Genomic DNA, 16,483 nt, shown 5'->3' with positions numbered 1-16,483 from the left:
ACTGATAAAGCTGTTAGTGACTCACCACTGTTCAGAATCCTCTCAAAAACAATCAGATTAGATCATACTAGGTTTCTTCATTTCTCCCTCCTTCACTCAACTCATCTTTCTATAAGCAACCAGTTTAACTAACATCTACCTGCTAGGCTCAGCTTTGGTGCTGCTATCCTCTTTGAAGTGGGAATAGATTAAAGCACACTGTTAATGCACATCAGCAGGGTCCACATGGACAATGAGTGCACTGTAGGCTAGCATGAGGTGGATACACTCCCCAGCTTGCCGCAAACTAAACATTCATGCAGACAAGCTCTAAAATAATTTAGGAGTGACTTTGGCATTTAGGGGCTACATTTCCAAAGGTATTTAGGCACCTAAAGATGAAGATAGACACTTAGCAGGATTTCAAAAGCAGCTAAACAGTGCTAGCACGAGTATATCTACTCATGCTGGAAATCACTCTCCCAACTCCATGTGTAGAGGTGCGTTATAAGACTTAGACTTCTAAGTGCCTAAATCATTTTTGGGAAAATGTGATTTAGGCTCTTAAATCACATAAGTGAGTTGGGGAATTTTTCCTTAAATTAAACCAAAATTCACTACATCACACTTTGCTTAAGGAATAATTAATGAATTCATGCTGGTCTCCCTTGAGTCACTGTAAAACATAGATTGAAAATTTGTCCCTGCCTGGAAGAGTTACAGGCTAGCTGAGAAGATGCAACAAGAGGTTGTGGCAAACTATTTGGAGGAGCAGGGAAGGAAGGGTGAGGGAAACACAGGCAGAATATGTACACAGCTAGATGGTTTGAAGTTGGGTAACTAAAAAAATGATATACATGAACAAAAAATAAAATATATATTAGATGTCTGTACAGGCCAATTACCTAGCTGTTACCAGGTGGTAGTTTCCTGTATGTGTCACATTAGAAGTTAATCTTGAAGAGGGATTTGGAGAGGGACAGAGTATAGTGGCTTTATGGACTAGTTCAGAGAAGGGATTCCATACATGTGGATGATTAAAAGAGCAAAGATGCTTGTGATAGTAGTGTGGATGGAGAGAAAAGAATGCATTTTAAAGATATTATGTAAGAAAAAGTGGCAAGATTCAGACAGTCTGGATGTGCAAGTCTAGAGATGGGCAGAATCAATGACGAAGTTAAGGTTACAGGCCAGAGTGACTGAGAGTATAGTGTGTAATGAACAGTGACGGTGAAAGAGAGGAATATGAAAAACAATAACTCTGTTTTGGCCATATTAAGTTTAAATCAATTAAAAGAGATTCCTGAAGAAATACTAAAGTGAAAGGTTAATATATAGGCTTGGATATAGGGAATCTACCCAGAAGTGGAAAAGAAGATTTGTGAATGATAAGCTGAGAGATGTTATCTAAGGACACATCCCTGTGAGACACCTATGAAAAGTGAGGGACAAGAAAAGCAGGAGTGACTAAAAAGAGATGCTGAGGGCTCAACCAGAGAGGCTGGAGGAAAGCTAGGAAAAGATGGAGTGATGAAAGTCAAGGAAGGACAAGATTTCAAGAGGGAGAATATGATCAACATTGCCAAAGGCAGCAGAGAGGTTAGGAAGGAGGAGGATGAAGAAAAGACCTTGAGAGTGAGTCACTAGATACTTCAATGAGAGCAGTTTCAGTAGAGTGGAGAGGGAAGAAACCAGATTGGATGAGATCAAGGAAGGAGGTGGAGGAGAGGAACTTGAAGCAACAGTTTTAGATAGCAAGTTCATTGAATTTAGCATTGAAGTAATGCAGGGCCATGGCATTAGAGTTAGAAAGAGAAGTGACCTTAGGACTTTTTTTAAAGGGTGGGAGGGATTACATTGTGAGGGGAAGGAACCTGATGAGAGTGAGAGATAAAGGGGAGAGAAGAAGGGAGGAAGCTTAAGGGCAAGAGACATCATGAGGCAAAAATGGATTGCTGCAGTAGATGGAAAAGTAAGAGGAAGAAAGCAGCACAGAAACCTCAGCATCATTGACAAGGAAGTGTGGTAAACCCAGGACAAACAGCTACAAAAGGGGAGTAGTAATTAGTTTCAATGAATTAAAAGGCCCCTCCCTATCCACTGAGGAGAGATAACCATGGGGCAATAAGGTTCAGCTGGAAAAGGGGTTGCTAGGGTACCAATTAGGTTTAGCTGACTCCAACTACTTGGGACCTTTTTAAACCCTCCCCTGGGCGGAAGGAGGAGGAGAGTGAGGGAGTGAGAGGTGCAGGGAAGCTGTCAGTAGGTTGTTTGCAGCAAGACACCAGACCTTCCCAGTAGGGAGGCTGCACTCATTCCCCAGAAGGGAAGGAAAATAAGCACAAGGGACTGACTGAGGAGAGGAGTAGCAGGACCCTGGGCCACCTATAAGAATTTGCCTTGCCCCAAACCTGAGTCTCCAAGGCTAAAAAGAACTGAGCCTACTGAGGCGAAGAAGGTATTTTTCCACAGAAGGTAGGAGAAAGAGATGATGGGGGGGGGGGGGAAGGGGGAGAGTGGAGAGGTCACATCAGATCTTATCACTTTATCTGAAACATTCAGAAATAACCTTTGCAGAGAAGGAGCAGAAGATAAGTAGAGGTGGTTTTAGAAAGAAGACAAGGGCAATGAACAGGTGCCTAGGACTGCAGGTATGGGATGCAGTGGGGGGTGGGGCAGAGGCAGAGAAGAAGAGCTGCTTGGAAGGTGGCAGAACTGAACAATGAAAGAATGAATTTGTAGTGAAGGAATTCCATGTGGTTATGAGCTTTTCTCTAGAGGTGATTGGCAGCCCAGGAACAGGACTAGAAGAAGCCAAGATTGGGAGTTGGTGGGCCATGCACTGCAATGGAAAAGAGAGGCAAAGAAGCCCAAGGTGGTGGCAAAGTGGAGCAAATAGACAGAAGAGGAGGAGACAGAGAGTGGCATAGAAGTCTTGGACATTGTCCTACCACTTTACTTCAACACTCTTCCAGAGGAATGACCTCTAAGGCAAGTTCATTCTCCCTTCTCGTTCAAACCTTGACCGTTCTGCTAAGTCTGGCAAGAAAGATGTGTTTAGTGCTGAGAATTTTTTGGGGGGTGGGAGGTATTTACCCAGTCAGCAGACAGTGCACTGAAACTACCACCTCCTTTCACATAAACCACTCAAAGTCATTTCCCTGGGCTGGCTATGTATTGTTAATCTAGAGACACTCCATAACCTATTACCAATCTTTTGAGGCATACCATCTCTCAAAGCATTAATGTATAATAAATCTCCGAAAATCCCAAGAACTCTTGATTTTCATTATAATGTCTGTATCTTAAATACTAGTCACAAAAGTAAACCACTTGAGCTCATCCACACTCTAATTTATCTAACATTTGGTTAGTGGAACAAGATTTTCTTCTTCTCTTCATTTACAGGAAACCAAAAGTGGGATTCAAGCACTTTACAAAAAATGACAATTTTTCAGTCAAAATTAACTTTTAACAGTTCACAACCACAAATTCTGAGATGGTAAGCAGTTGGAAATGGAGGGGGGAAAACTTGCAAGGCTTGGAAAAAATGCTTTTCCGGCTGACCTTAAAAAAAAAAAAAAAAAATTTATAGGAATTGGCTTGCTGCTGTTATACTTATTCCAAGTTGTGAAAACTATCCAATGAATGGCTGCTTGCCATCTGTTATAATAAATTTCAAACATACCTCATAATTCCATTTTCTTTCACCCACCTTTTTATTTTAACCTACCAACTTATTTAAACTAAGAATTCTGATTATTTCTAAATTACTGCTGTTGTCAAAGAATTTAAGGTTAAGGTTTCACTTGTGTGCTAAAAGCTTGGGCCCAATTGCACTTTTATATGAGAGTGTAGCAGGGCCTTATTGGCAAACAGGTGCAAGCCCACCCACTTCTAAAGGCCCCTCCCCCAGCCTAGCGGGTGGGACCACTGCACCCAGGGACCAAGTAAATGCGGGGGGACAACTAATGAAAAACAGGGGTTGGAGTGAAGGTCATAGGTTCAAAATGAGGATCCCGGATAGGGACACCTAGCAGAGAACCCCAGACAGCACCCACTGCTCCTCAAAGCTGTCAAGGGAGCCAGCGGATGCTGCCCAGTGGAATTCTGCCCGGATGCGTGAAACTAGGGAGGAATCGAAATAGGCCCCACAGTCGCAGAGCACTCCCTCTTCCAACATCCTCCTCCTGGTATTATAGATGGAAAATTTGGCCAGGGCCAGGAGGAGGTTGACGAGGAGGTCTTGCGACTTTGTGGGGCCATGGATAGGGTGTGCAAAGAAGAACAAGTGTGGGGAAAAGTGCAGCCAGAACCTCAACAAGAGGTTTTGGAGGAGCAGGAATAGGGGCTGCAACCTGGCGCATTCAAGATAGGCATGCGCCAGGTTCTCCCTCACACCGAAAAAAGGGGCAGGCCTCGGATAGTGGGGTGAACCACGCCAGATGCACGCCCATGCTCACAGCTCCATGAAGGAGCCGCCATCCAATGTCCCCGTGGGACCAAGGTGGAATAAAGGCTGGCCCACCGGGGCTCCTCACCCTCTTGGGTTGGAAGATAGTCCCGCCATTTGGTGTCGGGGTGGGACGCGAGGGTGAGAAAGTGCGGTGTGTGGAGTATGAGTGTGTACAGATGATTTCTGGGTGCGGTTTGAAACCGGACCAGCTGCTGGGTATGCAGCCAGCTTGGAGTGTGGGAGCGGGGAGGCCGGGGGGGCTCACGGAACAGGGCCCAAGAAAAATTTCTGGGTGCTAGGGGTGAGGGATGGGCGGGGAGCACCCTCTCGCAGGGCTCGCCACAGGAAAATGAGAGAAAGCGGATGACAAGGCGGCCGTCATCTCCTAGAGTACGCACCTAGGGGTCGGAAGGGTGGAAAGCCCCATGCGTCGTCCGAGCACGCAGGGCTCCACCCAGTCCCCCCGTTGTAGTCCAGGAGATCTCTGACTCTGGTGGTTTCTGCCAGGACCAACCTCCGACACACCGAGGGAGACTCCGCCACCTGCTCACGGAGATCGAGGTTGTGTAGCAGGGACTCCGCGAGGAGGTCCACCCACTCGGTGGCCACAAAGGACCTGGTCGCCAAAAATAGCTTCCAGGTCTGGAAGAGGTCCTGGTAGAAGACCGACAGCTTGGAGAGGTCTCACAGAAGACCTCTCGGATGGAGAAAAAAGAGCTGCCAGTCATATTGGAGCCCTCAGAGGTGGTGGAGGAAGGCATGTGCCAATGTGCTCCACTCTGGACCATAAAGGAGCCTCTGCAAGGCCTGGAGGCGGAAAACATGGACCTGGCTGCGCAAGCAAACCAGGTCCTGTCTTCCCTCCTCAAGGGGAAGACTCAGGACCCCTGCAGAAACCCAGTGCAGCCCCGGCCAGAAGAACTCCAGAGCCATCCTCTGGAGCCTGGCCAGGATTCTTGGGGCCAGGCTCAGGGTGTTGAGTCAGTGCCAGAGCATGGACAGGACCAGTTGGTTCAGTACGAGCACCTTCCCTCACAGGGAGAGACACCGGAACAGTCCTGTCCATCTCCGCAGCCGTTCACCCACCCTGGCCTCCAAATCCTGCCAGTTCTCCGGAAGAGAAGCATGCATGGTGGATGCATGCATAAACGCCAAGATAGAGCAGCGGACCCACGCTCCATTGGATGACTTGAATCGCAGGTGGGAGGGAGCTCACCTGCCACCCGTCCCCGACCACCAGGCCAGAGCTCTTGACCCAGTTGACCCGGGCGGAGGAGGCCGCCGAGTAAACGGCCTGGCAAGCCTCCACCCGCACCAGGTCATCCGGGTCCTGGACCACGAGAAGCACATCGTCAGCGTACGCAACAGGACCAGCCGCAGCTCTGGCTCCCGAAGTGCCAACCCTGTCAACCTCCGCCGAAGGAGACGGAGGAATGGCTTGATCGCCAGAGCAACAGCTGGCCTGAGAGGGGGCACCCTGCCATACTCCCCGCCCAAAGCTGACTGGCTCAGTCAGGGTCCAGTTGAGCCTGACCAGACACTCCGCATCGGCATACAGCACTTGGAGAAAGCCCACAAACTGGAGCCCAAAGCCAAATGCCCACAGGGTGCCCAGGAGATACCCGTAGTCCACCCTGTCAAACGCCTTCTCCTGGTCCAGGGACAGGAAGGCGAACGACAGACCATCCCTACGCCCCAGCTCCAAGAGGTCCTGGACCAAATACAAGCTGTCAAAGATGGTCCGGCCCAGGACGGTGTAGATCTGGTCGGGATGGACCACGTCCGCCAGCACGGACCCCAGCCACAGTGAGATGGCCTTTGCTATGACCTTACAGTCCGTGCTGAGGAGCGAGACGGGATGCCAATTCTGTAGGTGGCAGAGGTCCCCCTTCTTTGGCAATAAGGTGAGCACAGCTCGCCTGCACAAGAGAGGGAGGACCCCGCTTTGCAAGGACTCAGACCAGACGATGACAAGGTCCAGGCCGAGGACATCCCAGAACATGCAGTATAACTCCACAGTCAGCCTGTCCATGCTTGAAGATTTATTAGTGGGCATGTGACGCAGGGCTTCCGAGAGCTCAGCCAGAGAGAGAGGCAGCTCCAGCCGGTCTGGGTCACCCACGCTGACCATCGGGAGTTCAGTCCAGAGCACCCTGCGGGCATTGGCGTATGTCGGATCTGGGGAGAAAAGGCTAGCGTAGAAGGTTCAGGCCCTTCCACACATCTCCTCTGGATCCGTGAAGGGGGTCCCGTCCTCTTCCAGGAGGCAGGTGACGTGCTTTTTGGCCCCCCTCCTTTTATCCAGGGTGCAGAAGAAACGGGAGCTGCGATCCATCTCCCGAAAGAGGCGGATGCGGGATCGAACAAAAGCACCCCAGGTTCGATGGTCCTCCAGGGCCCGGAGCTCCTCCCGGTACACTGCACGGAGGGGTGGATCCTTGGGGCAAGAGGCCAAACATCTCTCCAGCTCTAAGACCTCCAGCTCCAACTGCCCTATCACAGCATCCCTCCGCCGGGTGGCGCCCCAGCTGTAGTCGCAGCAGAAGAGCCATGCGCACATCTTCCCCACATCCCACCACCGCCTCGCCAAGAGAAAGGCACGCTGTTGCCCCCACCAGACCAGTCAAAACTCCCGGAAGGATGCCACAAAGCCCACGTCCTCCAACAAGCTGTTGTTAAAATGCGAATAGGCTGGCCCCGGCCTCTCCGAACTGAGAGAAGCCGTCACAGTCACCAAGTGGTGATCCGAGAACGGGGCTGGCCGGACGCCAGAGGCATGGGCTCGTGCCAGATGGAAGTGTGAGAAATAGATGCAGTCCAACTGGGAGTGGTGCGACCAATCCTCCTCCACCCAGACGTAGATAAAGGTGACATCGTCTGGGTGGTGGTTGCGCCAGACGTCCACGAGGGAGTGATGGTCCACAATCTCCCTGAGGATGCCCGTGGCTGCCTGCGATGTCTCAACTCCTGAGCGGTCCCGGTCTTTGAGGGTGGTGTTGAAGTCCCTGCCAAGGACCAGGCACTTGTGAGGATCCAGGATGCCAAGGAAGGCCAACGCCTGCCAATAGAAATGCACTCATTCCAGGCCCGTGTTCAGGGCATAGACGTTGACCAGGTTTAATACCAGCCCCTCCACATGGGCCCAGACGTGCAACAGGCGACCCGGCACAACCTTGGCTACTCCAAGAACTTCAGGCCGTAGCTCGGGGGAGAACAGCGTGGCCACCCCAGCCGAATGAGCGCCGAGGTGGCTAAAGTAAACCTCGTCCTCCCACTCCAGCCGCTGGCTAGCCTCGATGGCTGGAGCCGTGTGGGTCTCCTGCAGGAAGATCACAGAGTACCCCACTCCCAAAGGAAGGAAAGCACCTCGCTCCTGCGGAGACCCACGCTACAGCCCCTGATGTTCAATGTAGCAAAGATGGTGTCCTTCATAGGGAGGGCTGGGGTGAATCCTCATGGGCAGGGTGATTGACAGCCTACAGCGGGCCCCGCAACAACCCATGTTTGACCACAAAGGTCATCAGGGAGTCACGGAACTTGTGGTCCTGCTGGTGGGCCATGAGGCCCTGCCTCCCGGTCCCTCTCCCCTCCCCCAGGAGGGCCTTTACGGCCCGGAGGATGTGGTGGAAGTCCCCCCAGCGCTGGAGGGCGAGCTGCACCTTGACTTTTGTGCCACGGGTGTCCAGCAGGAAATGGTGCAGCTCTTCCCTCAGCACAGAAGGGGACGTGGCAGCCAACCCACTGCCGTCCTCCGGTGGGGCCCGCGAACGATCCTCCTGGCCTGCGGAGACGGGCAAGCAAGGGGCGGAGCCCCAGTGCGGTTGTGCCGGGCAGCCCGTCCCCATCCCCAGCATGGGAGGGAGTGGCGGAGGGAATAGTACAGGCCCCACAGCGTTGGAAAAAGGGGAAACGAAAACCGCCCCCTGAGGGTTGTCCGTGAATAACGGGAACGAGACAACCTTGGGGGTGGCAATAACATGGGAGGTGGCGGGGAACGGGGCGAGCAACACTTCGGGACTGGAAATGGGATCAGGGGCAGGAACAGGGATAGGAACTAGGGCAGAAGAAGGGGTGGGAGCAAGAACAAGGGTTGATATTGGGACAGGAGAGGGGTTGGGAGCAGGGATAAGAACAGGAGCAGGGACAGCGATAGGTTTACGGTCCCCAGCTGCCGGGGTGTGGCTCCTCTCGGCTGGGATTGGGGGCCGAGGGGACGGAGGTTAGAAGGGGGCCTTCACCGACGCCGGGCATGGGAGCCGTAATAAGCATATCATCCGCAGCCACGGAGTCAGGCACTACGGAAACTTCAGTGGGGCCCCACTCCGGAAGGGAGGCTAACTGCTCCGTCCAGGTGGCAGAGGGTGGGCCCACAGGCTCGGGGCCGAACCGCTCAGCAGTGGCCCTTGCCCTTAGGGGCTCGGCGGCCTCAGGTGAGGTGCCATCCAGGGCTGGGCAGATAGAGACGGCCAGGGGTGCCTCAGGACCAGAGCGGGGGCTACAGCTGGGAGTGACGGGCAGGGAGAAAGAGGAGGGGGCGGTGGCGCCCAGATCGAGGCTCGCTAGCTGGGGGTCATCCTCCCCCTGGGTGACCGGGGTCACACCCAGGGCCTTGATCTCCTCAAATATGGACGTAAATTCAGTCCCCACGGCCCCAGAGTCCTCCCTGCCAGCAACCGGGGCAGTAATAGCCCCGGTAACAATGGCAGCAGGGGGACACAGATGGAAAAGGGGCTGGGGGAACTCCTACAGAGGCCTCCTCAGGAGGGGACTCAACAAGGGGAGCGGTGGCATCTCCGTCCACTGCCATGGCTACCATGGCCAGCGTCTCCTGCTGGGCTCCATCTGGGGGTGCGGCGGAAGATGTAATAGCATCAGCCCCCTGCAGCATCTTTTGGGGGGCCTTCTCTCCCTCTTTGTCGGAGGGGAGGGATCAAGCCTGTGATCTACGGGCCCCGCGCTTCCCCCGGATGAGCACCCAGCCCTCCGAAGTGGAGATGGAGGGCCGGTCAGCAGGGGCAGGACCAGGGTGCAAAGGTGATCATTCCAGGGCTTGGGGCAGGAAGGGTGGGACAACGGGGGGAAGGGAAACCTCCCCTGGGGTGGGCCCTCTCCCTCAGCTGGCAAAGGTCTTGCCGCCCTCTCCTCCATGGGAGGAGGGGCAGCGGCAGCAGCAGCCGGGCTGCGAGGGTCGCTGGTGGTGACAGGGCCAGTGCCTTCCCGGGTCCCAGAGGCTCCTCCGGGCCAGGCCAGGGGGCAGGTCCTTCAGATGTGCCCCGTCGTCCAGCAGAGAAAGCACCGGGCCTCCCGCATTGAATAATGGACCCAGTAATGGGCCCCCTGATGAGGGGTCCTTCTTGGTGCCCTGAGTGCCACCCGGCCATGCGTCGCCGGCGGCACTTGGATCTGCACCTGCTGGTGGCAGGACAGAACGTGGCAGAGTGCGGGGTCCTTGCAGCCCAGCGGGAGAGGGCTGATGACGGAAATGGGCTTCCCCTGGGTAGAGAGGGCGGGCGATGTTGGGCAGAAAAGGCAGGATGAAGGTTAATACCACCAAGATCTCCAGGGGTTCTAGAGGGATGAACATGCCCCCCACCGCCAAGCCCTTCTCTACCACCTCCTGAGCGGCAGCCTCTGACGCTAGGAAGAACACAACTTTACCATACATCTTAGAAACACCACGACGGCCGTGGTCCCTACCATCCTTGCCAGCGCCTGCATGTACGTTTCAACGTGGGGCGAGGTGGGCACTAGAGGCAGCAGACGCCATGCCTCCTGGTCAGTGAGAGGAAGGGGCCCCGGCAGCCAGGAATGGTACCGGAGGCGGCAGTCGGGGCAGCAGCAATCCTGGGCATACGCTCTAGGGGCTAGGGATGGAGTGCCCCTGGAGCTGGTGGAGGGAACGACTGGGGAGGAAGGGGCCGTGGCAGATGTCGGGGCTGTGGCAGGGAGGGCAGCCCCGCCAATGGGAGGTTTTGTTTTCCGGGTGGGGCCTTTGCCCTTTTTATTCCCCTGACCCTTTTTGCCGGTGGAAGGGGCAGCCATGGCAGCGGCGGAGTCTGGGCTAGTGGTGGCCGAGAGGGCATCTGCTGGAGTGAGCAGGGGCGGAGGCAAAGGAGAAAGCATGGGGTCAGCAGGGACAGAGACAGAAGCAGGGGCAGGAACAGAGTTCTCCTCCATGATGGCGAGAGGCAGGAGGAGGCCCTAATATGCGGGTGGGGGTGCGAAGGGCAGCCACTCCTCCCCATTAAGCAATGCGCAGGGGAGGAGGGTCCAGTGGGAAGGGCAGGGGAATGTGGGGGAAGGGGCTAAGCACTCCTCCCTGTTAAGCAGTAGGCAGGGAAGGAGGGTGCCCCTGGTTTGGGGGTGGGGGAGGGGGAAAAGCAAACACTCCTCCCCGCTAGGAAGCAGGCAGGGAAGGAGGGCGTTAGTAGTGGGGGATGGAGAAGCAAGAGGGGAGGCACAGGCACTGGGTAAGGATACAGCTGCTCCGGCTGCACAAGGAAGGGGGGAAGCTACAATATCATTGGGGAGTCTGAACAGTGATGGGGGGCAACTGAAAGGGGGGCACAAGTGCTTATGGAGGGGGCATGAACGCTTAGGTAAGAAGGACTGAGCTTGGGGTGGGCAAAAAAGGACAAGGGAAAAAAGGGACCAGGCAAAGCACAGGAGGGAGCTTCAGGTCTAAGGGCAGGGCAGGCAACCAAACCAAATCTCAAAGTTTGGGGCAGGACAGATAGCAAACGCGGAAAGGCCAGGGCAGGAAAGGCAAAACTAACAAAAGGGAAACTCCCAGGGGAACAAAGCAAGTAGTGGGCGGGATGGGCTGTGGGGGGAGAGGGGGAAAACTAGCACAGGGGGCCTGGGGGGCACAGCAGGGAGGGACCCCACCAGCCAAACGCAGCTGGGGGGAAGGAAAGTCCAAGGTAGGGAGACACGTGCGCCTGTGTAGCTCAGTCCAGTGTCGCTCACTGCTGCAAACAGTCCCAGGTGGTGAATGGAGGGAAACAATCAGCCACGTCGAGGGGTGAAGAGCAGGTCCGGTTGGTATGTGGGGCGGTGGAGTGGGCAGAGGAGATGGTGGTGGTGGCAGTGGGGGGGAGCAGATAAACAAGGGGGAGGGCTCCACACCGCTCCCCCATGCTCCCCACAACAGCAATAAAGGTCACCACCACCCCAGGAGCAGAGATGTCAAAAGTCACTCAGTTTATAAATAAACCTCCTCCACAATGTCCCTCTGCAGGAGTCCTCCGCGACAGCAGCAGCAGTCCCAACACAGCAGCAGCAAGCAGCCAGCGAGGCAGGAGGGACCCATAGATGGTGGTGGTGTCCTGACTTCTCCCTCCAAAGGCCGGGGCTGGGGGCGGGGGTCAGGTTGACAAGCCCCCCAACTCAGCAAGAGCAGCAGCCCAGGAAAGGAGAGGGTTCCAGCCAGCAGCAGCCCAAGAAGGGAGATAGCTCCAGCCAGCAGAGCAGCTCGAGCAGACTGACCCTCCCTCCTGGAGCAGGGTGATTACCCACTCTAGCCCTGTGGGGCTTAAAGCCAGCCCTGGGAGAGAGCCAGGGCTGAGGGCAAGAAAAGCTAGGCTGATTGGGGAAATGGCCACAGCTGGGCCTATAAAGGGGCTGCCAGGCTGAAGTTTAGTCAATCTCTTTCTGTGTTCAGAGAGAGAAGGGCCTGGCTGCAGGGACCTGAGGGAATACCTAAATTGGAGCAGAGCTAAAAGAGAAAGGCCTTGGGAGCAGGGGAGCTCCAGCCTGGAAACCCCCAGGCTGCGAAGCCTAGGTGAGGGCCTATTAGGTACTGGAGTTCCAAGGGGGCAGCTCATGGGTAGACAGAGGCAGCAGGTCCAAACTCCCTCACCTGTGATGAGTGACTGATACACTGCAGTCTGCCCTGGGGAGCAGGGCTAAGCAATGACTGGCAGTAGCCAAGACTGAGCCGAGATGGGAGTAGTGGGTGAGGGTTCCCTAAGGAAGGGAGACCCTCAGGGATTGTTGGGGTTTACTCCCAGGGGGCAGCACCCCAGTGGGGTCCTGAGAGGGATTGGGACTGGCAGTAAGGTGGATCACCAGACGGCAGAGGGCGCTCCAAAGGCTGACGAGCTAATTCCCAAGGGCAACCAGTAGGAAGCGCCACCAGGTGAGTCCAGCTCCATTACAGAGAGTAACTCCCATTGACGTAAATAGGAGTTGCATCACACAACTGAAGGCTGAATTGGGCCCTTTGACTCTGATTTTCAGAAGTGCTGAGCACCTAGAACTTCAGCTAAAGTCAATGGAAGCTGTGGGTGCTGGGAGGGTTGAAAATCAGACTCTCTGCCTTTAGCCACCTTCACTATATTCAATCATATTATCCAAGGGTACTGATACATAATATGGCAGAATGAGTATATTCTTGTTATGCTACATTTGTTTTTTAATTTATTTAATCACTACTTAATTTTTTAAAATACAATTATAGTTATCAATTCAGTGCTCTGGAAGCCTATTGTATAATTAAAAATATCTATCTCAGCCCACACCTTTCTCCTTATTTTTTCTTAAAATATCAGTTTGCACACTTTACAATATATATAATTCTAATGATGCATCAACATCCAGTAACATGTCCAAAAATTAATTATTGCTTTTATGCTAGATAGATGATGGTATAGTATATAATGCTGGCTTTATCAGCATAAGTTTGGAATGATCATCTCATGCGGATTTTTTTTTTCAGAATTGCCACTGAACTGAAAATCATCCAACTCTAAATATCTCTCTCTCACAGACTGATTATTTGTTTTTAAATAAATGAAGGAGCTTAGGGAATTGGACTGTTGAATACATTCCCATGGATGGATTAGTGGCCAAATGTCAGGTGATGCAGCTGAAGGAGAGTAATAAATAAATCCACATTTAGGTACCTAAATTAAAATGGCCTGATTTTCAGAGGTACTGTGCATATGTGACTCCCTTTGATTTCAATAAGAATCATTAGACTCAAGGCTGGTCTACGCTGAAAACTCATGTCGGCATAGTTACGTCCATCAAGCCCTCGGATCGCTACCCCTTCCTGCTTCTCCATGGGGGCACCAATGATACTGCCAAGAATGACCTTGAGCGGATCACTGCAGACTATGTGGCTCTGGAAAGAAGGATAAAGGTGTTTGAGGTGCAAGTGGTGTTCTCGTCCATCCTCCCTGTGGAGGGAAAAGGCCCAGGTAGAAACCATCAAATTGTGGAAGTCAATGAATGGCTATACAGGTGTGTTGGAGAGAAGGCTTTGATTCTTTGACCAAGGAATAGTGTTCCAAGAAGGAGGAGTGCTAGGCAGAGACGGGCTCCACCTAACGAAGAGAAGGAAGAGCATCTTTGAAAGCAGGCTGGCTAACCTAGTGAGGAGGGCTTTAAACTAGGTTCACCGGGGGAAGGAGACCAAAGCCCTGAGGTAAGTGGGGAAGTGGGATACCGGGAGGAAGCACATGCAGGAGAGCACGAGAGGGGAGGGCTCCTGCCTCATACTAAGAGGGACTATCAGCAAGTTATTTCAAGTGCCTATACACAAATGCAAGAAGCCTGGGAAACAAGCAGGGAGAACTGGAAGTCTTGTCACAGTCAAGGAATTATGATGTGATCGGAATAACAGAGACTTGGTGGGATAACTCACATGACTGGAGTACTGTCATGGATATAAACTGTTCAGGAAGGACAGGCAGGGCAGAAAAGGTGGGGGAGTTGCATTGTATGTAAGAGAGCAGTATGACTGCTCAGAGCTCCGGTATGAAACTGCAGAAAAACTTGAGAGACTCTGGATTAAGCTTAGAAGTGTGAGCAACAAGGGTGATGTCATGGTGGGAGTATGCTATAGACCACCCGACCAGGGGGATGAGGTGGATGAGGCTTTCTTCCGGCAACTAACGGAAGTTACTAGATCGCAGGCCCTGGTTCTCATGGGAGACTTCAATCACCCTGATATCTGCTGGGAGAGCAATACAGCGATGCACAGACAATCCAGGAAGTTTTTGGAAAGTGTAGGGGATAATTTCCTGGTGCAAGTGCTGGAGGAACTAACTAGGGGCAGAGCTCTTCTTGACCTGCTGCTCACAAACCATGAAGAATTAGTAGGGGAAGCAAAAGTGGATGGGAACTTGGGAGGCAGTGACCATGACATGGTTGAGTTCAGGATCCTGACACAAGGAAGAAAGGAGAGCAGCAGAATATGAACCCTGGACTTCAAAAAAGCAGAGTTCGACTCCCTCAGGGAACTGATGGGCAGTATCCCCTGGGAGAATAACATGAGGAGGAAAGGAATCCAGGAGAGCTGTCCGTATTTTAAAGAATCCTTTATTGAGGTTACATGGACAAACCATCCCGATGTGTAGAAAGAATACTAAATATGGCAGGCGACCAGCTTGGCTTAACAGTGAAATCCTTGCTGATCTTTAAACACAAAAAAGAAGCTTACAAGAAGTGGAAGATTGGACAAATGACCAGGGAGGAGTATAAAAATATTGTTCTGGAATGCAGAAGTGAAATCAGGAAGGCCAAATCATATTTGGAGTTGCAGCTAGCAAGAGATGTTAAGAGTAACAAGAAGGGTATGTTAGCAACAAGAAGAAAGCCAAGGAAAGTGTGGGCCCCTTACTGAATGAGGGAGGCAACCTAGTGACAGAGGATGTGGAAAAAGCTAAGGTACTCAATGCTTTTTGCCTCTGTCTTCATGAACAACATCAGCTCCCAGACTCCTGTACTGGGCAGCACAGCATGGGGAGGAGGTGACCAGCCCTCTGTGAAGAAAGAAGTGGTTCGGGACTATTTTGAAAAGCTGGACAAGTACAAGTCCATGGGGCCAGATGCGCTGCATCCAAGAGTGCTAAAGGAGTTGGCGGATGTGATTGCAGAGCCATTGGCCATTATCTTTGAAAACTCATGGTGATCGGGGGAGGTCCTGGACAACTGGAAAAAGGCTAATGTAGTGTCCATCTTTAAAAAAGGGAAGGAGGAGGATCCGGGGAACTACAGGCCAGTCTGCCTCACCTCAGTCCCTGGAAAAATCATGGAGCAGGTCCTCAAGGAATCCATTCTGAAGCACTTAGAGGAGAGGCAAGTGATCAGGAACAGTCAGCATGGATTCACCAAGGGCAAGTCATGCCTGACTAACCTAATTGCCTTCTATGATGAAATAACTGGCTCTGTGGATGAGGGGAAAGCAGTGGACGTGTACCAATGAAGATTATATCTGCAGGTTTTGTATGTATTGGTTCAGGCAGAGTCTGGTGCTGCTTTGAGTTGGTGCATCCTGGTCTGTGGGGAGCTTGCTTCTGATTAACTTGGTGAAGGGTGGGCAAAAATAAGGGATGGTACTTTGGTTCTGCTGTGAAGGCAGGGGACTGGACTCAATGACCTTTCAAGGTTCCTTCCATTTCTATCAGATAGGTAGATCTCCATATTAAAAATATGGATTTAAATTTCTAATTTTAGGCACTTAAATTTGAAAAACAAAATGGCTAGTGTATATTTACACTTAATAGTGCAAATGTGTATCTCCTAACCATTCCTTTGTCTGAAAGTCAGTCTTGAAAATGCCATTGTTCCAAGGTGAAATCTTAGAAACTGGTATGTATATTGCTCATCAGAGGTTATATATTTGTCACAGTCAATTGATTTTAAATTAGAACTCATATGTGTTGTATCTACATTAACAAATATTATAAAATAAAATCAACTTAAAGTGGTAACATCAGTCTATTCATATAGTTGCCAATGTCCTTCTTGATAAGTTTAACTCTTCCCCCAGACCTCATTTAATATTGCCCTTCTTGGTGTTTTTTTTTTATTTTATTTTTCTGTGTGTGTGCTTGTGCCCTCTACTGAACAGATAGTTGCTGAGTGTTCACACAGCTTGTACTCCTTAGTTGATGAGCTGAAGAAAACTAATCATTAGAGATGATTTATAGAGATTATTCTTTAATTCAAGTGCTGTAGACCTATATTTTCAGAGCAGGAAGTAATGATTGCTATTTCTGTTTCATTTATGCTATTAGCTGGTAATGTTAGATGGTATTT

Source organism: Dermochelys coriacea, chromosome 1, assembly GCF_009764565.3.
Source record: "Dermochelys coriacea isolate rDerCor1 chromosome 1, rDerCor1.pri.v4, whole genome shotgun sequence".
Classification (NCBI taxonomy): Eukaryota; Metazoa; Chordata; order Testudines; family Dermochelyidae; genus Dermochelys; species Dermochelys coriacea.
Note: the sequence above shows the minus strand (reverse complement) of the source record.